Genomic DNA, 25555 nt, shown 5'->3' on the forward strand with positions numbered 1-25555 from the left:
ACGCTGCTTGTCTCGTTTCAATTAAAGCCACCGTCTGTTGCAGTTTGGTGCAGTCTGTGCATTTCCCAGTCTCCGTGCCTGAGATATCCGAGTACAGAGGCATGTTGGCGATAGGAAAGTCCAAGGCTTTTTCTGCGGTCTGATCCGGGAGTAAAAAGTGCCAAAATGTATTGTTGAATCGAGCGATGGAGGACGACGAAAACAAACTATATACTGTTAGGTAATATGATCATGAAATAAAATAAGATAAAGTAGATCTGAACGATAAATTAAGTAGTTTTTTTCCAATGCCTAGCGGAGCTTCGGGAAACATGACCTCTCTCTCTGCTGCTGAGGAACTGCATTGTAGCCGTGTTATAAGCGGGATCATGTATAGAACGTCGCCGGTCATTTTCGAAAATAAGCCCCTTCAGGGCGAAGCAAGACGCCTTCGCTGCGCGTCGGTGTACTGTTCGCCCTGTCGGGGCTAATTTTCCCGATAATGACCGGCGTTCTATACATTATCCCTTACATATATATTTAGCTGAGTAGGCCTAGAAACAAATGTGCACAAAGTTACAAATGTGTTAAATGGGTCGGGATTGATTTTCTGAGCCCGATCTAAACTCTACCATGCGCATGCGCATCCAATATTTCGATGCGACGCAAGGGCTGTGATTGGTCCCCTAACAAAATCATTTCCGGAATCACTTTTCTTTACTTCGAAGGCACGGGGGGTCTCAGTCATGCGCGCGCCGATCGACGCGCGTGTGACTGACTGCAAAAAACAACTCTTCGGATCTGCACGAATCACACAGGTCCCCAAAATGTATGATAAAAAAGCGACTCGCGCCAAAAAGCGCGCCGTTTGCATGTCTGAATTTGATATTTTAAGTTGGCCATATGAGCAATGTTGTTTCTTAATGTTACTCATATATGAACGTAGCCTAATATAAACATAGACTACGTTAATGTGAAGTAAATATACCCAGCTGTGATAACCGCAATAACTTATCCTGGCATAGCAGTAGCCATAATCAATTTGGCACAGAGTTTAGCTGAATGTCATTGATGATAAAGCTAACGTTAGTTAGTATATCTAGTTAGTCATCTATGAACGAATATGGTCTAACTAAAGTTGCAACAGACCGACAGTCAAACATGATCGCTATTCGTGTTAGTCTACTTACCAAGAGTTGTATATAATATGAAATAATTAATAGCTTATTGCTGTAAATGTCAGTACGACCGTAGTTCCCAACTACATCAACGGAAGATGAGCATCTTCCCTGGGGAGGCTCGTGCGCCTGGTTCAGGAGCAGTGTATTGCTCGAGCAGTCAACTGCTCTTGAACCTGGCGCTCGAGGCTCCCCAGAAACTGGAACGTCAAGGTTCATGTTCGTTTTACCTTATTTGTGTATTTTGCTTGGGTGCCATTTTGATGTTTTTGCCAGGATCAATTCATGTACGCGTCATTTCAAGGTTATTTTCCCTCACAAAAGCTAGAACCTGTTTGGGCAATTTAGTTGTGCAGTACATTGTAAAAAGCCTGTAGTAAGAGAGAAAAGAAAAGACATGATTATGTGTACTGTGGTCAAGACACCCAAGTGGTTTGACATATTTGGTGTAACTGATGTTTTTCTTTTACTCTGTGTGTGTGTCTCACACTCGAGTCCTGACCGAGGGCCTTGAAACTGGCATGCCTGTTCAAAACATCTCCAGGACAACAAGGTTATTTTGTGTTGACGTGTATTGAATTCTTAAGGGCAAAGGTTACTCTTAACAGGCAAATTCTGTAGAAACTCCATAAAAATAAATATTAACTCACTAAGACCATTCATGAAACATCAGTAAGCTGCAGTTTGGATAGCCAGTCAGTAATATTTTAGTTCTTTCAACTGCGACTGCTTGTAAAAAAAAAAAAATGCAATGATGCCACCAACAATAACCAATACAATGTTGTGCCAGAGAACCTCAAATATAATTAGCCTACTTCCTATTAGTGCCAACCCATCAGATGCCTTTGAAAAGTGCAAAGATGCTTTGTCTGAAATGAGTTCCCTTACGGTTTAATTTGGAGCAAGTGAAAAAATCACGGGCTTGTGTTATCTGTAGGGTCTCCGTTGTTGTCAACTGCTTCTCGGAGAGCTGGATGGAGAGGGTTTACAGCGTCTGTATTCCAATTGGTTGTCAGGGTTTTTGCATTGGAAATGCATCAGTGAACAAATCGCCTGCTTGTGCCATCCGTTGTTACGGGTCAAGACGGGGTGAACCCAAACGCACGGCACAAATGACGACAGGAAGAGGTTGGTAGCAATTAACCAGTTTATTGCTACACAGAGCAGAGGAGAATGTCTGTGGCGATCCGGAGATGGTGGGTCGGGTGGATTGCCGGACAGATAGTCACCCTCGACGGTTCGGAGGAACTGGTATTCCTGCAGGAGAGGAGAGTCGAGTGGTGAACGAGAACAACGAGAATTACTAGGAAAAGGCTAGAGAGGTCGGAGGATAACTTAACTAGGTAAGTGTAGCTGACGATCTGGCGACGAAAGGTTGAATGACTGGGGAAGATATACAGGTGGGCGTGATTGGTGATGATGGTCAGGTGCGGGTGATCACCGTGGCTGGGTTGGGGAGTTCAGCAGGTCACGCCCCCGTACATGAAACAGAACATGACAGACAGACAAGACAAACAGAGAAAACTAGCGGCAGCTAGGATCCGGTGGGAGAGACCGTGACAGTACCCCCCCCTCTACGAACGCCTCCTGGCGGACGTCTGGCAGTAGGATGCGCTTTATGGAAATCCGAAATCAATGTATCATCCATGATCATATTCCGTGACAGCCATTGCCGGTGTTCTGGTCCGTAACCCTCCCAATCCACCAGGTACTGGAAACCACGCCCCCTAGGCAGAAGCGGATCTTCCATTAGGCAAACCTAGGCAAGTGCCTAGGGCCCCAACCAAATCTGTCTTTATTAGGGGCCCCCAAATCTGACCCCCCCAGCCATTACTTATGTAAAGTAAAAAAAACAAACACATTTCTAGTAGAAAATAATAACAAAAATATCAACATAACGCCGAACTAATGCCTAAATAATAATTTTCCAGCACACATGCCCCCCTCCATTGTGCATTGGACTAGTCCAGAATATGATTACGTAGTAACGCGCGCAGAGCGAAATAACGTACTTCAAACCAAAGCAGAGGGATGCGACTCGGTGAAAATGAAGCGGCGGAATTATGATAGTGGTTGTGCTAAACGAAAACAAAAAGCTGAGAAGAAAAGAATTGCAGATACACTGCCGAAATTGACTTCATTTTTTACACCTGCTGCTGCCATAGCAGCCGCTGCTGAACTTGCGACAGGCTCTGCTGTTGGGGTTCTATACTGCTGCTCACCACTTTTCTCTGATATGAAGACTTTTGAGAAGACGACAACAGTAGGACTTAGTGTTTACAAATGCTTTGTCTCACACACACACAGACACAGACACAGACACACACACACACACACACACACACACACACACACACACACACACACACACACACACACACACACACACACACACACACACACTGTTTTACTCACATGAAATGGTGAAGGCAACAGGGAAAATGGACATTTGAAGATGGAGAACTTAACCACTTGCACACCTAAACACCCCCCCCCTCTCTCTCTCTCTCTCTCTCTCTCTCTCTCTCTCTCTCTCTCTCTCTGTCTCTCTCTGTCTCTCTCTGTCTCTCTGTCTCTCTCTGTCTCTCTCTCTCCTGTCACTCACTCACTCACTCACTCACACTGAACCACTGCTTTGCCTGTCTCTCACTCACACACACAGCCACTGTTATTCCTGTCCACACACAAAATCTTTTCATTGGTCCTGTTTAAATGTAAATGGTGGTTTTCATAGACTCATATCCATTTTGTATTTTAGTTCTGTTAAGTGCAAGATCATTTTGTATCTCTGGCAGAGAATGGAAATTCAAATCTCTCTCTCTCTCTCTCTCTCTCTCTCTCTCTCTCTCTCTCTTTCGTTTGAGTAATAAACATGTAATTTTGGCAAAGGCTGGAGAAATCTGAAACTGATTTTACTGTGGAGAGTTGAGTGGCAGTGCACTATGGGTTTATTGCGATTCTAAGAGTATTGGGATGGTTATTTGTTTTGTGTACGTGTTTCAAAAATGAGGGCCCCATGTCTATATTTTGCCTAGGGCCCCAAAATGGCTAGATCCGCCCCTGCCCCTAGGACGTATGTCCAGCAACTGCCGGACCGTCCACGCCGGGTGATTGTCAATGATGCGCGGTGGAGGTGGCGCAGGCGTAGCGACCGCCAGAGGGCTGGAGGAGACAGGCTTGATCAATGACACATGAAACGTGGGGTGAACCCGAAGAGAGGGAGGAAGCCGGAGACGTACAGCACAAGGGTTTATGATGGCCTCGATTTCAAAAGGTCCAATGAACCGGGCCGCGAGTTTCCGAGAGGCTACCTTCAAATGGAGATCCTTAGTTGAGAGCCAGACCTTCTGGCCGGGGACGTAACGAGGTGCCGGTGTCCGGTAGCGATTGGCCTGCCGCTGGGAGCGGGTGGAAGCCCGAAGCAGCGCAGCCCGAGCTTTGTTCCATGTTCGTTGGCAGCGTAGGATGTGGGACCGAACTGAAGGAACAGCAATCTCTGCCTCCTGTGAGGGAAACAGCGGGGGCTGGTAGCCCAGGGAGCAGAGAAAGGGAGACATTCCGGTAGTGTCATTTCTGTGTGTGTTGTGTGCGTACTCAACCCAAGGAAGATGAAGGCTCCATGAAGCGGGATTGGCGGCTGTGACGCAGCGTAGCATGCCCTCCAGTTCCTGGTTTGCCCGCTCCGCCTGGCCGTTGGTCTGAGGGTGATATCCAGAGGAGAGACTGGCTGTGGTTCCCAGGGCCAAACAAAAGGCTCGCCACACCTGGGAGATAAATTGGGGGCCCCGGTCCGACACGATGTCCGCAGGGATGCCGTGTATTCGGAAAACCTGAGAAATCATCAGCTCTGCAGTCTCTCTCGCAGAGGGAAGTCCGGGTAGTGCGATGAAGTGGGCTGCCTTCGAAAAACGATCAATTACGGTGAGTATGGTGGTGTTACCTCTGGATGGAGGGAGACCGGTAACGAAATCCAGGGCGATGTTGGACCACGGACGACGGAGCGGGCGATGGGGAGCGGGCGAAGCAGTCCCGACCGGGGTTTGTTGGTTGTCTTGTTGCGCGCACAGGTGGTACATGCGGCGATGAAAGACCGGGTGTCTCGGTCCATGGTAGGCCACCAGAACCGGCGTTGCAGGAAAGCCAGAGTCCGGTTGATCCCGGGATGACAAGCCAGCCTCCACGAGTGACCCCACTGTAACACGTCTGAACGGACTGCATCCGGAACGAACAACCGACCGGGAGGGCCCGTGCCCGGATCGGCCTGATGAGCCTGGGCCTGGGTAACCAAGGACTCAATCCTCCAGACCACTGAGCCCACCACACAAGTGGGTGGAAGAATGGAGTCCAAACCAGAACACTCCCCGTCGACGGAGTGCAAACGGGACAATGCGTCCGGCTTGGTGTTGCGGGAACCCGGCCGATAGGAAAGGGAGAATTTAAAGCGACCAAAAAATAGCGCCCACCTTGCCTGGCGGGAGTTGAGACGCTTTGCAGATTGGATATAACTCAGATTCTTGTGGTCCGTCCACACGACGAACGGCAGTTCCGCCCCCTCCAGCCAGTGACGCCACTCCTCGAGCGCGAGCTTGACGGCGAGGAGCTCCCGATTTCCCACGTCGTAGTTCCGCTCTGGGGGAGATAGCCCTCGAGAGAGGAAAGCACAAGGGTGAAGCTTACCGTCCGAAGCTGAGCGTTGGGACAGTACAGCTCCAACCCCAGTGTCCGATGCGTCAACCTCCACCACGAGTTGCAGCTTGCCATCGGGCTGCGTGAGAACCGGAGCGGAGACGAAGCGTCGCTTCAACACCTCGAAGGCCGCCGCGGCCTCCGAGGTCCATCTGAAGGTCACCTTGACGGAGCTCAGCGCTGTGAGGGGCGCGACGATGCGGCTGAAGTTCCTGATGAACCTTCTGTAGAAGTTTGCAAACCCCAGAAAGCATTGGAGCTGCTTGCGATTGGTGGGAGTAGGCCAATCAGCTACAGCAGCTACCTTCCCTGGATCCATCTCCAGCCTCCCCTGGCCGATAACGAATCCCAGGAAGGTCACCGATGGCGCATGGAATTCGCATTTCTCCGCCTTGACAAATAGACGATTCTCCAAGAGGCGCTGCAGTACTTGACGGACATGCAGCTTGTGTTCTGCGAGGGACCGGGAGAAAATCAGGATATCATCAATGTACACAAACACAAACTGATGGAGCATGTCTCTCAATACGTCATTGACCAGGGCCTGAAATACTGCAGGGGCATTTGTAAGACCAAAAGGCATCACCAGGTACTCGAAATGACCTAATGGGGTAGTGAAGCCTGCCTTCCACTCGTCCCCTTCTCGGATGCGGACCAGGTGGTAGGCGTTACGGAGGTCCAGCTTGGTAAAAACTGTAGCACCCCGCAGAGGAACAAAGGCAGAGTCTATGAGGGGCAACGAGTACTTGTTCTTAATCGTAATGTCGTTGAGTCCCCTATAATCAATGCAGGGGCGAAGGGACTTATCCTTCTTGGAAACAAAAAAATACCCTGCTCCTACCGGTGAAGATGAGGGCCGAATAATCCCCGCGGCAAGAGAGTCCCGGATATACCCCTTCATGGCCTCTCGTTCTGGAAGTGAGAGGTTAAACAGACGGCTGCTAGGGAGAGGGGAACCAGGAAGTAAATCAATGGCACAATCATAAGGGCGATGTGGTGGCAGAGATAGTGCGTGTTGTTTACTGAATACAGATCCTAAATCATGATAGTCCAGGGGCACCAACGTAAGGTCCGGGGACTCCGGGACCGTCGGTGGGGAGACTGCCGTAGGTGCTGAGGCGGAGCGTAAACAGTTCAATAGGCAATGGGTACTCCAAGCAGTGATCCTACCAGAAACCCACTCCAAACTGGGGTTATGGAGACGAAGCCAGGGATGGCCCAGGACCACAGGAGTCTGGGGTGAGTCAATGAGGTGAAACAAAATCTTTTCCTGATGGTTACCGGAGAGCAGCAAAGACATGGGAGCGGTCTTGTGCTCAATCCTGTCCAGGTGCAATCCGTTGAGCGCACTCACCTCCATAGGCACGTCGAGTGGGATGAGGTCTACTCCCAGCTGTCGAGCCACCCTTCGGTCCATAAAACTCTCGTCAGCTCCGGAATCGACGAGGGCGGAGAGGGGCAAGGAGCGGTTCTGCCAAGACAGAGTGGCCTTCAGCAGAGTACGGGAGTTAGAATAGTTAGGGACACAACTCGATCGATAAACTCCCATTACGACCGAGCCGGACCGTTTCCCGGGCGCCGGGGACAGTGAAGGAGGATATGGCCCGTCCTCCCACAATACATGCAAGCGCCCGTCCGTCGGCGCTGGTCGCGTTCTTCCATGGTTAGGTGGACGCGCCCCAGCTGCATGGGCTCTGGCTCGGGAAGGCTCGGAGGTTCACGAAAGGCCTCGGTAATCCGCGGCGGAGGTCTCACTGTCGTGTGCTGGGAAGGAAACGATGACGGGGTCCGGACGACACTCTCCCTCCTTTGCTCCCGAATGCGGTTGTCCAATTGCATGGCGAGAGTAATGAGTGCCTCCAAGTCGGACGGCTCGTCCCGCAACGCGATCTCATCCCGTAGATGATCAGCCAGGGAGCGCTGAAAAACGTCTCTCAGAGCGTCGTCACGCCAGCCGCTCTCTGCTGCGTAGATACGGAAGTCAATCACCAGCTCCGCCACGCTGCGACTGCCCTGGCGTAAATCCAAAAGTCTCTGGGCAGCCTCTCGGCCCCGAACTGGATGATCGAACGTCCGTCGCAGCGCCGTAGTAAAGGCTAAATAGTTCGAGGCCTCGGGACCCCCGCGGTCCATCTCAGCCGAAGCCCAGGTAAGTGCCACCCCTCGAAGGCAGGCGACGAGGTAGGCGATGCGGGAGGTCTCGGTGGCGTAGGTGAGTGGCTGCTGCTGGAAAACTCCTCCTACCTGGAGAAGGAACCCATGACAGGCTCCAGGATCGCCCCCATATGGCGCCGGGGTTGGGACGTAGGGCTCCCGACGAACGATAGGGACCGTAGCGGGGGGATCCGCGGACGAACCAGAGGGAGGGGTCAAGAGTGTCAGCCGGGACTCGAGGGACGACAATGCCGTAGCAAATCGGGCTAGGCTTGCGGAAGCCTCCCTCAGGTTCCGGGAATGTTCTACCCCGAGGCCGCCTTGGCGGCGTACCTCCTGGGTTAAATTCGCTAAGCGAGCGGCCAAGGAATCGGCTGCGTCATTTGTGTCGGCTGGGTCCATCTTTTGGCCAGATCGTACTGTTACGGGTCAAGACGGGTGAACCCAAACGCACGGCACAAATGACGACAGGAAGAGGTTGGTAGCAATTAACCAGTTTATTGCTACACAGAGCAGAGGAGAATGTCTGTGGCGATCCGGAGATGGTGGGTCGGGTGGATTGCCGGACAGATAGTCACCCTCGACGGTTCGGAGGAACTGGTATTCCTGCAGGAGAGGAGAGTCGAGTGGTGAACGAGAACAACGAGAATTACTAGGAAAAGGCTAGAGAGGTCGGAGGATAACTTAACTAGGTAAGTGTAGCTGACGATCTGGCGACGAAAGGTTGAATGACTTGAATGGGAAGATATACAGGTGGGCGTGATTGGTGATGATGGTCAGGTGCGGGTGATCACCGTGGCTGGGTTGGGGAGTTCAGCAGGCCACGCCCCCGTACATGAAACAGAACATGACAGACAGACAAGACAAACAGAGAAAACTAGCGGCAGCTAGGATCCGGTGGGAGAGACCGTGACATCCGTAAGGTCGTCGTTGTCAACTTCTTGTTGGAGAGCTGGATGTAGAGGTTTTGCGACGTCTGTATTCAGATTAGGGCTGCACGATATGGGCAAAATATGATACCCCGATATTTTTTGGCTGAATGGCGATATACGATATATATCTCGATATTTTCTATAGAGTGGGATAGATGGCTTTGTCGCATTGTCCTGCGTACTACGGTGAGGGTTTCAGTGCGCCCTAACTTTAATCCCCTGCCCCCTCCCTTCTCCGTTCCATTTGGGAACATGTTTGGTTTAATTTCGCTTGTTTCGTATATTTTAATTAATTAATTAAGGGCGCCTCCAGAAGGCGCCCCCAACACATTGGATCGGCCCTCCGCTTTGGGGCCGCATTATCATCTAGAACGTGTATTAACTTTTGATAGTCTAACGTGGTCCATTATCCCTTACTTGTTGCAAGACACAGTAGTCTACACATACATCTATACATAAGGTTTCTGAGAACAGCAGGACAAGTTGGCACATCAACATTCACAAACGGAAAGCTTGCGCTACTCCATCTAGGCACTTTGAGTTGTAGCCTCATACCATAATTGAATGCCGCTTCTTTTGTAGCAAGAAGCAGCAAGTGTTATTTTCACAGAAGATGAACACGTACCAAATTTTCTGATAAGCTTTCTGATATTAGCTTGTGCATACATCATACGATACTGCCTGCAAATTTCACGGTCATTAGACTGGTCGTCAGTTATGTTATGTTATACGTTTTTAGCCTCATTACATATGTTAAGGACTGTGCCAGGAAAGGAGAAATCAGTAGTTATCAGTTTCTTATCTGCCTTACTTCATGAGCATCAGCTGTATGTGCCCTAGTGCCTAGATTTTATATGACAACCGCCACTGTTGTTTGGACAGGCGGGTAGACGTAAACTGGCAGATAAATCTAAGTGTTATGATTTCTCTCATTCATTTCTTATGTTTGCATTTGTGTCTTGCAGAAGATGAAGGAGAATGCGTGCAGTGGGCTGAATGGAGAATTCGTGAATCAAAGGCAACACCATCAAATGCATTATGAAATTAAGCACTATCAGGTTGTCAAGGCTGTAGCTCAGCGGGTACATGGTCCTGGATACCTGATTTTATTTTTGAAAACTATTTATATATGGAATCTGAATGCACTCTCCAAGAAATGCTGCAGTTCTTTGTGCCACCAGAGGCCAAGAAGCTCTACTACAAGAAGTTGAGGCAGAAGATGAAGATTATTACAAATTATCCAAGTCAGTTCCGACCAAGTAATTTGATTGGACAAGAGGCATTCCAGTGCTGATATAGAGTATAACAGCACTGGGTCTTTTAACTATACACGTATCGCTCCGCTTTACGGGTGTTCTCATAACCGTTAATGTTATTAACAATCTTTTTGTAGCTTAGATTGCAGCTAACTTTGCACAGCAAATATGAACATGTTTCCAGGAATAACATTGGAGTTGAATTAAGAATGGTCGCCAGAAGAGGACCAAGGGAACCTAATGTAATGCTAATGTGTTTGTGTTGCTTGGCAACAGTTCAGTCCAGTTGCGGATCTTTATCCTCCAAGTGCAGCTGAGCCGAACGTGTCACATCTTCGTGCAGTGAGTCCCGTTGTTACACCGAATTCTTTTCCAATTTCTACAGATGCCTGACTTTTTTTGGGAATAATTTGTGTTTATCACACTTTTCATTCATTTCCCTACTTCTTCCCTACCTTTCTTTGTTCCCCCTTCCACACTTCTGCCCCAGCCAAACTGACTTACTTTCCTCTCCACGGTGTATGTAGCTTCCCCCCCAAAGTAAAAAACAAAACAGAAAGAAATGTGTTCTGTTAAAATTGGGGGTGGGAGGATTTTTGTAATAAAAGCTTTCTTATTGTAACACTTTTTGTTCAAGTCCTATTTCTTACCCATGCAGCCATTTTGACAACATTTTATGATAGCTGATAACCAAGGTACACACCGTAATACTATAATCAAGAGGACATACAGGCAGTTCAAATAAAAAGAGATGTAACTTTATTGATCTTTGAACTTCATAAATATGAAAGATTGCTCCATATAACACCAACAATATAAGGTAACATAACAATTTATTACACAGGTCTTTTCAACGTTCCGTTCACTTGCATGGGCACTTCACAACTTCCGGCGGTCAATTATTTTTGGATAATTCATTGGCAACGGATGAATAATGACCGCTGTCAAGGTAAACAAAATGACTTTTTGCCTTTGGTAACACTCCACACGTAGTCCGGTAACTTGTCAATGTAATAAGCGGCATATAATAATAAATAATAATACATTTCATTTAGAGGCGCCTTTCAAGACACCCAAGGTCACCTATTGATATGGTGATATGTATCAACCCAAGCGCTGTCGGTTGCTAAGCGACGACGTCAACTTCTTGGGCGGACTATTTCTCTGCTGATCAACACTATGAATCCTGGTAACAAATACATTGTAAATAAATTGTTTCGTTTTGGCAAGTAGCCGTGTAATAAGCGGGATAATGTATGGAACTTCGCTGGTCATTATCATAAAATAAGCCCCTTCATGGCGAAGCAAGACACCTCCGCTGCGCGTCAGTGTCCTGTTCGCCCTGTCGGGGCTTATTTTCTCGATAATGACCGGCGTTCTATACATTATCCCTTACATAATATATAACAATACAATATAACACCAACAACATAGTAAATGTATGTAGGCCTAGAAAAAATAGTTCAAAGTTGCTTAAGAAACAGATTCCTTCCAACCAGGGCTCTACACAAACTTTTTTTTTCAGGAGCACTCGTGCCCTTAAAGGCACCCAGTGCAACTTTATGTAAACATTCAATGAAAAATAAACATTCAATTTCTAGTCTTTTTAACAACAACAATCGCCGGTGGGGAGAAGCCATTTTTCCATTGACTGGAAGCCTGCTTTATTTATTGTAGGTTACAAAAAATAAAGAAAATGGCGGCATTGTTGTTGTTATCGATTTTGTATCAGTTCTCACCACACAACGACGTCTCATCTTTGCTGCTTAAATGTCGGTATGTAATGGTATGGAGTTACAACCCGGTCTCACGAAAAGACGTGACACTGTCACGTTATTTAATCTATTGAAACGTGATCAGGATCACGTATTTTCAAATTTTTCGTGTTAAAAAGCACAAATTTCAAACCCATGTATTTCAATTGGAAGTATTTGTCGTGTCACCAGCACGACTTCCAAACTAAGGTTCTGTGCGGGAGCGTTCTCCCTAATGTCCCTTAAGGAGCTCCGTACAGTAGCCTACATTTATTGTTAAAAATTGTGAACAATATGACAGCTTTAGGCCACCCCTTTCTACTTTCACCTTTGATTCTGAGAAATTGTGACAATTCACGGATATAGGCTATTAAATGCAGGTGCGCTGCTCAGGCAAACCGCGAAAGAAAAAAGGGTAGCTGCTTAATCTGTACTTTTTAGAATTGTGTGTCTTGATGTTTTGATCTAGCCATAGATCTATTGTCTTGTTTTTGGCTATGTGAATGGAAGTCTGCGTCGATGCCTCGCAAGTCCAGTGTCGCGAGCGGACGTGACATCTAGAAGTCATACCGTATAATAATGGGTTATCATTAATATTGATGCGTAGGGGTTGATTATAACTCTTGTTTATTGTTTATACCACAGTCTGGGGGAATACTCGTATTCTGATTGGCTGCAGGGTCTGTATTATCTCCTGATATAGGCCTACAGACACCTGCTAAGTAGTTCCAGTCAGTGTTTAGATTCTCTGCCCGAGCCCGAGCCCGACCCGACCCGACCCGCGGGCCGGGTCGGGTCGATATTTCCCACCACTATCCTCGGGCCGGGCCTTTGATCGAGCGTTTTTACTTTTATTTTATCATTATCATAAATTAGCCTAATCTGAGGAGAAATCTATGCCATAAACAGAAATATTATGGGTCTTTATTACACGGGTCTTCTCAATGCCGTGGAACGCTCCGTTCACTTGCATGGGTCCGGGGATATCTCGGGATTGGTTTCTTTATTAATCGAATGGGAAATGCAATAGGCCTATTTTAGGACCGAATCACCGTTGAACTTGTTTCTAATAACATTTCTAGCGAGAAATATACTTTTTACTTGCATAATCTTTAGTCAGTGATTACGTCTGATCTTTAGTTTTATAGTTATTAGGAAGATTTTATCGGCTCGCTCGCATGTTTCAATGACGCCAGGTTGCTAAGGACGCTGCTTTCGCTAAACTAGCAGCTCACACACACACACACACACACACACACACACACACACACACACACACACACACACACACACACACACACACACACACACACACACACACACACACACACACATACACACACACACACACACACACACACACACACACACACACACACACACACACACACACACACACACACACACACACAATGCATTTCGCTGCAGATATTCCCTCAATTATTATTACTTTCAAAACGTTGGCCAAGGTGGAATATCCTTTTTATTTGGGCTGCTTCTAGGACATTTTGGGTGGATTTTGAACGATATGTGGGCGGGACGTTTTTTGCTGGACCTGGCAACCCTGCGCTGTTGCCCGGGGTGCTGAAATGCTCCGGAACAGATCTGGATCCACTATGGCCAAAAGACTTGTATGCCCCCCCCCCCCCTTAAATAAATTCTATGGCAGAATAAAGAATAAATTCATGCATTATCATTCAACTTGAACATGTGTTTTTACAGTATAGCGTGGTGGAGGGCTGACGTATGTTGCCCAACCCGGAAGTGAGCGTCGCCCTGGTTTCCCTTGACAAAAAGCCAACGGGTTTTTCCATTGGATTTTGGATTATTGCAGAAAAATTAGCATCTTTGAAGCACCTCCTCAAAAACTGAAAATAAATAAATAAATAAAAAGATCTGTGCTCCAAAGAACGAAATGTAAACCAATGTATTCTGAATAATAATAATAATAATAATAATACATTTAATTTAGAGGCGCCTTTCAAGACACCCAAGGTCACTTTACAGAGCATATAGTCATCATTCAAAACTATGTAAAACAGACTAGGAATAAAAGAAAAACAGAGGTTAAACATGAATAATAATAATAATTAATAACACTCAAAGACGCCTACAGTGAAGGGGGACCTCACTAACCACCACCAATGAGTAGCACCCACTTGGGTGATGAATGGGAGTGTTTCTCCGATTTTTCCATGCTACACAGAACGAAATGTAAACCCATGCAAATAAAGACTTCATGTTCATAATCATTTAAATATCATTAATCTCCTGAGCAGTGGCAGGCCGTACTATTAGGCAAACCAGGCATTTGCCTGGAGCCCCGGGCCCCATAGAAGGTTTGTGGGGGCCCCAAAATGCCCCAATGCATATATTTTGTCCCCATATTTATACTTTTTATAAAAATCTCTTCACAATAGTAGCATCGGGATGTCTAATTACTTAGGGTGACCAGATTTGAGTTTGTGAAAAAGAGGACACTTCGTCGCGGGGGGGGGGGGGGGGGGGGGGGGAGGCGAAAACATGGGTATTTTTTCTTTAGTTCGTCCGTGAACTTACATTTACGTTTAGGCATGGCTGCAGATGTAATGTGCTGTTGTAAACAGAGTGGAAGCGGCAAGGTGCTCAATGTTGCCAGATTGGAAATGGCAAAGTAACGTACCAAAGGCTCAAAATGGTCGTATTTGGAGGATAATTATCGTGGCTCTGGCAACCCTGAGATCGGTCGCCCAATGACAGACTCTCTCTACAGTCAGCTCGCGCAAGAAGGTGGAACGTAAGGGAGATACCATTTCCAGAACTTGGAAAGCCGTAATAACCATAGACATATACAATGGTAATAACTAGTAGGTTATGTGAAAGACCCAGAAACACAAATATGCGACGAGGCAAAAACAAATATGCGACGAGATAATGTCCGAAAACCGGACATTATCATCAATTAATAAAACCCCCCCGGACGCCCCGGACGGGACGTAAAAAGTGGACATGTCCGGGGAAAAGAGGACGTTTGGTCAGCCTAAATTACTCATGTTTTGACGATCTTTCCGTGTGCACCCCCCTTCAGTCTGCACTACATGGACTATTCCATGTAGTGCCTGCGCACAATGAAGTCAAATTCAAAACAGTAAGCGGTAAGAGAGAGAGAGAGAAATCGAGTGAGACATAAATCGAGTGAAACATGAAGCGATCGTACGAAAGCGGGTCACATAAAAAGAAGAAAGACCAAAGGCAGGACTTTCTTTCAAAGCTACCAAAGCTATCCAGCTTTTTTACAGCCACCGCAGTGTCAGCGGGACCGTCGGAGGATCAAGAGCAGCCGTCAACGTCGTTTGCTGTCACGTTACTGCTCCTTTCATTCCAAGTGGCTCTGGCTCAGCCAGCAGCGATGCTAATGACGTGTGTAAACAAACTGACGGAGATGATGCACAACTGGTAGTGAATATTTCTCACTCTCCTTCTTCCACTTCGGTTATTTAAATTGATGACAATAACGATAACAATGACTGCGAGACACATATTCTTGTGGATGACCCAGCACTCTGGCCCAAGCTGCTGTGTCTTGGGCAGGTGCACACATATTATTGTGGATGACCCAGCACTCTGGCCCAAGGGCCGCAGATTCACAAAAGCATACTATTACATAGTAATGAAAAATGGTGAGAGGGTGATCAGGTCTTGGTTAGTCTACAGTGAAAGTGCAGACCGTGTTTTTTGCTTTTGTTGTTGCCTTTTTGGAAAAACAAAAACAACTGAGTGAGGAAGGATTTAAAGACTGGAATAACCTTGCAATGCATCTAATCAACCATGAAAGGTCTGAAGAGCACAGGAAAAATACTGATAGCTGGAAGCAGCTATCAGTAGGTTTCCAGTAGTGGTTTCCAGTAGGTCACAGCAGATAGCTGCTGTGACCTACTGGAAACCCTCAGGTAAATGATGACATAAGGTTAACAGTCAGTGTAACGTGTCAACATAACGAATCTTATTGTTTTGTATGTTTTTCTCAATTTTTAAATAGATAATTAACATTTGCATGAAAGAAGGATAGTGACTTTTGTTCATCCCTTGGATGGAGTATCTCATTATGCCATATATTATGCGATATAAGGTACATTAGACCGGTAGATGCAGGGGCCCCCAAATGACTGTTCGCCTGGAGCCCCCAAAGGGCTAAGTTCGCCACTGCTCCTGAGTGTGTCGAGTGGTATTCTATTTTTTTCAACGGGGCTGCATCCAGTCACTTGACCGTCATGGTTGCTATGGTGGTTGCTATCGACCGCCCCCTCTAATCCTTACATGGTTTTAAAAACCACGCGGCAAAGGAGCTGCCGTCCATTGTGTTGTTTTTGTCGTAAACTAGGGTCAGATGGTTAAAAAATAGACAGATATTCCAAGGTATCCTTAAAAGGCAGCTTGGATGTTTTTATTTTGTGCAGTTTAGACTTCTTCTATAACCTATTTTTGAAAGCAAAACACCAAGCTCATTGATTTAACGAGGCAGGGTTATTTGAAACCATTTATTAAATAAATATTTATGAGAGGTCATTCCTTCTCCTGAGTTTGCTTCCTATTTATAATAATAATAATAATAATACATTTAATTTAGAGGCGCCTTTCAAGACACCCAAGGTCACCTTACAGAGCATATAGTCATCATTCAAAACTATGTAAAACAGACTAGGAATAAAAGGAAAACAGAGGTTAAACATGAAGAATAATAATAATTAATAACACTCAAAGACGCCTAAAGTGAAGGGGGGACCTCACTTATGTCTAGTGTACACCCCTACTGTCAACAAGCATCACCCCCCCCCCCCCCCCCCCCCTCCCCATATGGATTTGGAGAATTGCTGCCACGTCCCGGTGGTGGAGGTATCATATATATGAAAGAGGGCATTCAATTATACTACAATGACCAATTAGGAGGCCGAAGCCCTAAAGGAAGTGATGCAATAGGTGACTGAGTCGACAACATTTAAGTAAGCCATGGGGTCTCTTATATATCAAAGGGGGTCTCAAAGGACGCATATACGCTTCAACCTGTGGCTTACAGGAAATGACTCAGCAAGTGCTCCATCTCGTTGCACCTCACCCAGCGGCTCGCTTGCAAGATTTTGGCCTGAAGTTCTTCCCAGACCTACACCGTAGCCATCCAACCTGCATATCGGAGAATCAGGCCTCTCTTTAATAATGACAAAAAGTTATGAGAGGAATACACATAAACTTTTGTTGTCTCATAAGCGGCGTGGTGCCGGCTCCTTTTGACCTTTTGACCCCAGACTTCTGAGGGAATAGCTGAATCAATTCATTAGTCAATCAGAAGTATGTAAATATCTTCCCGGTGTCGTAAGAGGGCGGACAAGGTGTCCTTCAACATCTACACTTCCAGGCGATTGCAATGGTGCCACACATGAGCATATTCGAACATGTTTAATGGTAGTAATTAGCTGTCGAAATTGGAGGCCTTAATCAATAATGAGCAGCTATTGATTTACTTTCCGATAGAAATTTGTGACAAATGACATATTATTTAGCATCTACACGTTGAGCTGAGTCCAATGACACCAAGCATGACACTCTAGCAAATGTATTTTACATGGTACATATGGTCTAGGACATGATCTCGGTGTGGCAAGAGGGCAAGCTTGATCTCATTGGACTCAGCTTAACGTGTAGATGCTAAATAACATGTAATATGTCAAGAATCTCCATCGGGAAGCAAATCTATAGCTGGTCATTATTGATAAAGGCCCCCAAAATCGACAGCTAATTACTACCCCGAAACATATTCAAATATGATCATGTGTGGCACTGTTGCAATCGCCTCGAAACGTAGATGTCAAAGGATACCTTGTTTGCCCCCTTACGCCTCCGGGAAGATATTTTCATACTTCTAATGGATTGATTCATATTTTAAGGTTCTCGGAATGAGACTTTAGGCGGCTGCAGCAGAAGTGTTGAGAGGAAAGATGATATCAAGACATTTATAGAATATTCCGATTCACATTATGATTCCTCGTCATAACTATCCGACCAAACATCCTTCACATTCACCGAGCGAAGATTATGAAAGTCCAGGCCCCCCTCCATCTCGTTGCACCTGCACCCAGCGGCTCGCTTGTATGATTTTGGCCTGAAGTTCTTCCCAGACCTACACCCTAGCCATCCAACATGCATATCTTAGAATCAGGCCTCTCTTTAATAGTGACAAAAAGTTATGAGAGAAATACACATGAACTTTTTGTTACCTCATAAGCGGCGTGGTGCCGGCTCCTTTTGACCCCAGACTTCAAAAACGTGGCCACAGGCCAGCTGTGTCTACACACCTTAAGCCACAAATGTACACATCCATCCCACAAAAAATGGGGACTAGAAACTAAGCTCTGTCTTATGTACATTTACTGTACTGTTGGAGGTCAGGCCCCTTTTCCGGCCTTTTCGAGATAGCTATACTGAAATGTTTACACACATTTCCCGGGGCCCAGAGAACGACATATCCGAGATTTGGAATTGTAGTCCTTAGAGAAAAAAAGTTTTCCCAAATGGACTGTCATTTGGACAAAGCCCCTCAGAAGTGTTGCCTGCAAGACCTAATGGTCCAGAATGTGGTGGAAAAACAGTTTTTGAGATAGGAAGGTCGTACCGCCCTGAAATTTGAATACCTTATTCTAGGGCCTAACTGGGACCCCCGCACCGAAACTTGGCCCGGTCGGACCCGGAGGGCCCTTCCTGCCCGAAACTTGGCCCAGTCGGAACCCGAGTGCAAGGGGGGGCCTGGACTTTCATAATCTTCGCTCAGTGAATGTGAAGGATGTTTGGTCGGATAGTTATGACGAAGAATCATAATGTGAATCGGAATATTCTATAAATGTCTTGATATCATCTTTCGTCTCAACACTTCTGCTGCAGCCGCCTAAAGTCTCACTCCGAGAACCTTAAAATATGAATCAATCCATTAGAAGTATGAAAATATCTTCCCGGAGGCGTAAGGGGGCAAACAAGGTGTCCTTTGACATCTACGTTTCGAGGCGATTGCAACAGTGCCACACATGATCATATTTGAATATGTTTCGGGGTAGTAATTAGCTGTCAATTTTGGGGGCCTTTATCAATAATGACCAGCTATAGATTTGCTTCCCGATGGAGATTCTTGACAAATTACATGTTATTTAGCATCTACACGTTAAGCTGAGTCCAATGAGATCAAGCTTGCCCTCTTGCCACACCGAGATCATGTCCTAGACCATATGTACCATGTAAAATACATTTGCTAGAGTGTCATGCTTGGTGTCATTGGACTCAGCTCAACTTATAGATGCTAAATAATATGTCATTTGTCACAAATTTCTATCGGAAAGTAAATCAATAGCTGCTCATTATTGATTAAGGCCTCCAATTTCGACAGCTAATTACTACCATTAAACATGTTCGAATATGCTCATGTGTGGCACCATTGCAATCGCCTGGAAGCGTAGATGTTGAAGGACACCTTGTTTGCCCTCTTACGACACCGGGAAGATATTTACATACTTCTGATTGACTAATGAATTGATTCAGCTATTCCCTCAGAAGTCTGGGGTCAAAAGGTCAAAAAGAGCCGGCACCACGCCGCTTATGAGACAACAAAAGTTTATGTGTATTCCTCTCATAACTTTTTGTCATTATTAAAGAGAGGCCTGATTCTCCGATATGCAGGTTGGATGGCTACGGTGTAGGTCTGGGAAGAACTTCAGGCCAAAATCTTGCAAGCGAGCCGCTGGGTGGGTGCAACAAGATGGAGCACTTGCTGAGTCATTTCCTGTAAGCCACAGGTTGAAGCGTATATGCGTCCTTTGAGACCCCCTTTGATATATAAGAGACCCCAAGGCTTACTTAAATGTTGTCGACTCAGTCACCTATTGCATCACTTCCTTTAGGGCTTCGGCCTCCTAATTGATCATTGTAGTATAATTGAATGCCCTCTTTCATATATATGATACCTCCACCACCGGGACGTGGCAGCAATTCTCCAAATCCATATGGGGAGGGGGGAGGGGGGGGTGATGCTTGTTGACAGTAGGGGTGTACACTAGACATAAATAGGAAGCAAACTCAGGAGAAGGAATGACCTCTCATAAATATTTATTCAATAAATTGTTTCAAATAACCCTGCCTCGTTAAATCAATGAGCTTGGTGTTTTGCTTTCAAAAATAGGTTATAGAAGAAGTCTAAACTGCACAAAATAAAACATCCAAGCTGCCTTTTAAGGATACCTTGGAATATCTGTCTATTTTTTAACCATCTGACCCTAGTTTACGACAAAAACAACACAATGGACGGCAGCTCCTTTGCCGCGTGGTTTTTAGAACCATGTAAGGATTAGAGGGGGCGGTCGATAGCAACCACCATAGCAACCATGACGGATGCAGCCCCGTTGAAAAAAATAGAATACCACTCGACACACTCAGGAGATTAATGATATTTAAATGATTATGAACATGAAGTCTTTATTTGCATGGGTTTACATTTCGTTCTGTGTAGCATGGAAAAATCGGAGAAACACTCCCATTCATCACCCAAGTGGGTGCTACTCATTGGTGGTGGTTAGTGAGGTCCCCCCTTCACTGTAGGCGTCTTTGAGTGTTATTAATTATTATTATTCTTCATGTTTAACCTCTGTTTTTATTTTATTCCTAGTCTGTTTTCCATAGTTTTGAATGATGACTATATGCTCTGTAAAGTGACCTTTGGTGTCTTGAAAGGCGCCTCTAAATTAAATGTATTATTATTATTATTATTATTCAGAATGCATTGGTTTACATTTCGTTCTTTGGAGCACAGATATTTTTATTTATTTATTTATTTTCAGTTTTTGAGGAGGTGCTTCAAAGATGCTAATTTTTCTGCAATAATCCAAAATCCAATGGAAAAACCCGTTGGCTTTTTGTCAAGGGAAACCAGGGCGACGCTCACTTCCGGGTTGGGCAACATACGTCAGCCCTCCACCACGCTATACTGTAAAAACACATGTTCAAGTTGAATGATAATGCATGAATTTATTCTTTATTCTGCCATAGAATTTATTTAAGGGGGGGGGGGGCATACAAGTCTTTTGGCCATAGTGGATCCAGATCTGTTCCGGAGCATTTCAGCACCCCGGGCAACAGCGCAGGGTTGCCAGGTCCAGCAAAAAACGTCCCGCCCACATATCGTTCAAAATCCACCCAAAATGTCCTAGAAGCAGCCAAAATAAAAAGGATATTCCACCTTGGCCAACGTTTTGAAAGTAATAATAATTGAGGGAATATCTGCAGCGAAATGCATTGTGTGTGTGTGTGTGTGTGTGTGTGTGTGTGTGTGTGTGTGTGTGTGTGTGTGTGTGTGTGTGTGTGTGTGTGTGTGTGTGTGTGTGTGTGTATGTGTGTGTATGTGTGTGTTGTGTGTGTGTGTGTGTGTGTGTGTGTGTGTGTGTGTGTGTGTGTGTGTGTGTGTGTGTGTGTGTGTGTGTGTGTGTGTGTGTGTGTGTGAGCTGCTAGTTTAGCGAAAGCAGCGTCCTTAGCAACCTGACGTCATTGAAACATGCGAGCGAGCCGATAAAATCTTCCTAATAACTATAAAACTAAAGATCAGACGTAATCACTGACTAAAGATTATGCAAGTAAAAAGTATATTTCTCGCTAGAAATGTTATTAGAAACAAGTTCAACGGTGATTCGGTCCTAAAATAGGCCTATTGCATTTCCCATTCGATTAATAAAGAAACCAATCCCGAGATATCCCCGGACCCATGCAAGTGAACGGAGCGTTCCACGGCATTGAGAAGACCCGTGTAATAAAGACCCATAATATTTCTGTTTATGGCATAGATTTCTCCTCAGATTAGGCTAATTTATGATAATGATAAAATAAAAGTAAAAACGCTCGATCAAAGGCCCGGCCCGAGGATAGTGGTGGGAAATATCGACCCGACCCGGCCCGCGGGTCGGGTCGGGTCGGGCTCGGGCTCGGGCAGAGAATCTAAACACTGACTGGAACTACTTAGCAGGTGTCTGTAGGCCTATATCAGGAGATAATACAGACCCTGCAGCCAATCACAATACGAGTATTCCCCCAGACTGTGGTATAAACAATAAACAAGAGTTATAATCAACCCCTACGCATCAATATTAATGATAACCCATTATTATACGGTATGACTTCTAGATGTCACGTCCGCTCGCGACACTGGACTTGCGAGGCATCGACGCGGACTTCCATTCACATAGCCAAAAACAAGACAATAGATCTATGGCTAGATCAAAACATCAAGACACACAATTCTAAAAAGAACAGATTAAGCAGCTACCCTTTTTTCTTTTGCGGTTTGCCTGAGCAGCGCACCTGCATTTAATAGCCTATATCCGTGAATTGTCACAATTTCTCAGAATCAAAGGTGAAAGTAGAAAGGGGTGGCCTAAAGCTGTCATATTGTTCACAATTTTTAACAATAAATGTAGGCTACTGTACGGAGCTCCTTAAGGGACATTAGGGAGAACGCTCCCGCACAGAACCTTAGTTTGGAAGTCGTGCTGGTGACACGACAAATACTTCCAATTGAAATACATGGGTTTGAAATTTGTGCTTTTTAACACGAAAAATTTGAAAATACGTGATCCTGATCACGTTTCAATAGATTAAATAACCTGACAGTGTCACGTCTTTTCGTGAGACCGGGTTGGGAGTTATTGAAACTTACTACGTGTAAAAAAGACTAGAAATCGAATGTTTATTTTTAAGCCTCGAAAGTTGCACTGGGTGCCTTTTAAGTAAAGAATTTAGGAGCCCAGGGAAAAAAAATTGGGGCATAATAGGTTTTTGTTTAGAACATTTATTAGCGGGAAGAAATTGCACACCAACAGCACCAACTTACTAAAGCAAAATTAAGACAAATAAATAGACAAGATTACATTTAGGCCACACAAAACCGCACCAATTTCGGCTTCCACCGTACCAGGGGTTATTGGGCTGGGTGCGATTTATATAGAAATCGGGACAGCGAGAATGCATAGTGGACTCGATTTGTTTCACAACAGCATCGCGTTTCAGGTTAGGGTTCCCCGTTATAAACAGAGAGGAGCCTGCCATTGCCGATGGGGCTTCCTTACAAAATGTATAGAACATTTTCATGTTCTTAGCATCAACTAGGCACCCGAAATCCTTCAACCAGTCGGGGGTTGAATTTGTAGACTTTATCGACTAAAGTAACAGCATTAGCTTTCTCCACGCAGTCTATTCATAATATTGTAATCTCCACGGAAGAGGCAATGAATGAAGTATTGATTAGACAGCGATTTAGATACCTAATAAACCGTTTGAAGGCCCAAGACTGGTAACCACAGCAACTTTGGTAAACAAACCCCGCTAAACCCTCCCGTAGCGCTCCCCGCGCTACGGCCATCCGGAGGCGCACAGAGCTTTTGGCAGAGATATTATATATATAATACAATTATATTATATTATATACTATTCTCTATAGAGCTCGGGGAGTCGCAAACGGCAACAATCTTTTTCTCCTCCATGCTGCGTTTCACCCCGGACTGCACTGCAGGGAACGGTTGGCCGATTGAAAACTGATTGGCTGTTACGTTACGCACGTCACTCAGTGGCCACGCTGTTGAACGCTGATTGGCTGTCATCACGCGAATGTTGCGGCAAAGTTTAAATATTTCAACTCGAGCAAAAGTGGCGTGCTGAAAATCCACCTGAAATCCATGTGAACGCGCTCGCCCGTGCCGGGCAAAAGTGTCGCGCTGCAAATGGTATCGCTGCTTTGGATGGAAGCGTTTTGCCCCTTCACGTTTGGTGTGAAAGCACAGTATAGTGTGCTGTGGAGAAGTCACTCGAGAAGTGCTCCTGTTCTGTTTTTCTCGTTCGCACGCCGAAATATTCATAACTTATGTACAAATAAATGGTTACACATACACCAGCAACGAAGTTGGAGTGGCCTAAACACATGAATAATTGTAATACACCAACATTGTTAACTGTCATACATAGCTAAACAAGCAAATGAAAAATTAAATACCAACGCTACTGAAATGTTAACTTGACTATTAACAATAATATAAAATGATACCGTAATGCACCTGTTCTTTGTCTTTGGATCTTTTGAATAAATTGATCAATATATGGTGAATCGCAATGATCGCAAGCAGAGGACTGTGAGAGTTATTGAGCAGCAGCTGAACCAGTCTAAAAATCGGACACGAGCAGTAAACGGAGCAGTGAACTAGGCCTCTCGGACTCCAGGTCCGAGAATCCTTTCAGCTGCCCACCCCTGCTTCTCCAGCAAAAAAATAATGACAGAAAACGGCTAATAAAACGCTTGAGGTGGCGTTTTGAAAAGAAAAAAACTTTTTTTTTTTTTTTTAAACATGGCATAAAGATAATTATGAGCCTTTGAACGATATCCAGTCATTTTTTGCGGAGACACGTTCCTGCTCCCCACTTGTATTGGAGTGAACGGAGATATCTACTTGAATCGAGGGACCCGTCCAAAGCCCGCTTCAACAGCTGCAATACCAGGCTTAGCCGCTGAGCACTGGTGGATTGCGGAAGTATGCACTGTTCCAGGGGGCTTGGGCTGTCAGAGCCCGTCTACGAAGAGCCTGGGCACTCCCTATACGCCCCATTGTACCGATTTTGGTTGTAGTTCCATGAGACATCCACTGGGGGTGATCGCGGGCGAGTCCAGATTGAATGGGAGTCTATGGGGCTAGACGGCTAATTATGCCTCTTTCACCTGCTTGTCGTTGAAATATCGCAAATTTTATTGTAGATTCCGCAAGTTCAATATAGATTATGGTTCAAAAGTCAAATGAGTGAGTACTTATGTCCTTTCGATTTCTTACAGTTTGGGCCATTGTTGGCCATACACGCTAGCATTCTGCTAATGAATGCTGATTGGTCAGGGACGGACTTGCGACTGATTACGACCAGAGACCCCTCTTGACGGCATCTGAAGCTGAAGAGCAATCAGAAACGTGTTAACTCAATTTTTGCGTACTGTATTTATATTTTCCTGCAGGCCCTTTTATTTTTTAGATAGTATGTATGGTGAAAGTACATGGGCATGAATGGAATCTCTTCCATTTCTTGTGTTCAATGTTCAATGTGTTATATACATGGTAGGTACGGTATGACCACCTTAAATAATACAGTCAATATCCCGCTCAATATCATTTAATCTGTCAGTGTCTATTTTTCGAAAATAAAGATAGTTTAAAAAAGAAATGCCTCGTAAATGTGCAATGATAAACTGCACTTACAGTGGAAACGGATTGTCCGTCTTTTCGTTTCCCAAGGACAGAAAAAGGTAACGTTCTTGCTTGCTCCTGTATGAATGGTCCTAGGCTACCTGAGGCTTCACCTGGTAAGGAAAGTTGCGCTGGAGCCCGGGTAATATCGCACATGGCTTATTCAAGTTGCGCGCTAGACATTCTCTAAAGTGTCGAGACTCAAGCACTTAACTTACCTTAACCGATTGTTCCATACAAATGGTTAGTTAACGATTTTACAACTTCAACATCTGCTATTACAGTCGTTCTTTTTTTGTAGGACTTGGGCTAATGACCTTGCACAGAGGGAAACCCATCTAC

The 25555-nt window shown here is 45.4% G+C and overlaps 2 long non-coding RNA genes across 2 annotated transcripts in view; both read right to left on the bottom strand.

Annotated features, from left to right (window-relative positions):
* The window catches only part of LOC132464885 (uncharacterized), a 42041-nt gene extending 39839 nt beyond the window's left edge, over window positions 1-2202 (bottom strand). The window contains exon 1 of the long non-coding RNA XR_009527376.1: window positions 2046-2202. This is a non-coding gene — a long non-coding RNA (uncharacterized LOC132464885). The remainder of the gene's footprint in view (window positions 1-2045) is intronic.
* LOC132464886 (uncharacterized) overlaps window positions 1-25555 on the bottom strand; it is a 160590-nt gene that overhangs the window by 89210 nt on the left and 45825 nt on the right. The gene's annotated exons all lie outside the window — the stretch shown is intronic.

Source organism: Gadus macrocephalus, chromosome 9 (genome assembly GCF_031168955.1).
Source record: "Gadus macrocephalus chromosome 9, ASM3116895v1".
Lineage (NCBI taxonomy): Eukaryota > Metazoa > Chordata > Actinopteri > Gadiformes > Gadidae > Gadus > Gadus macrocephalus.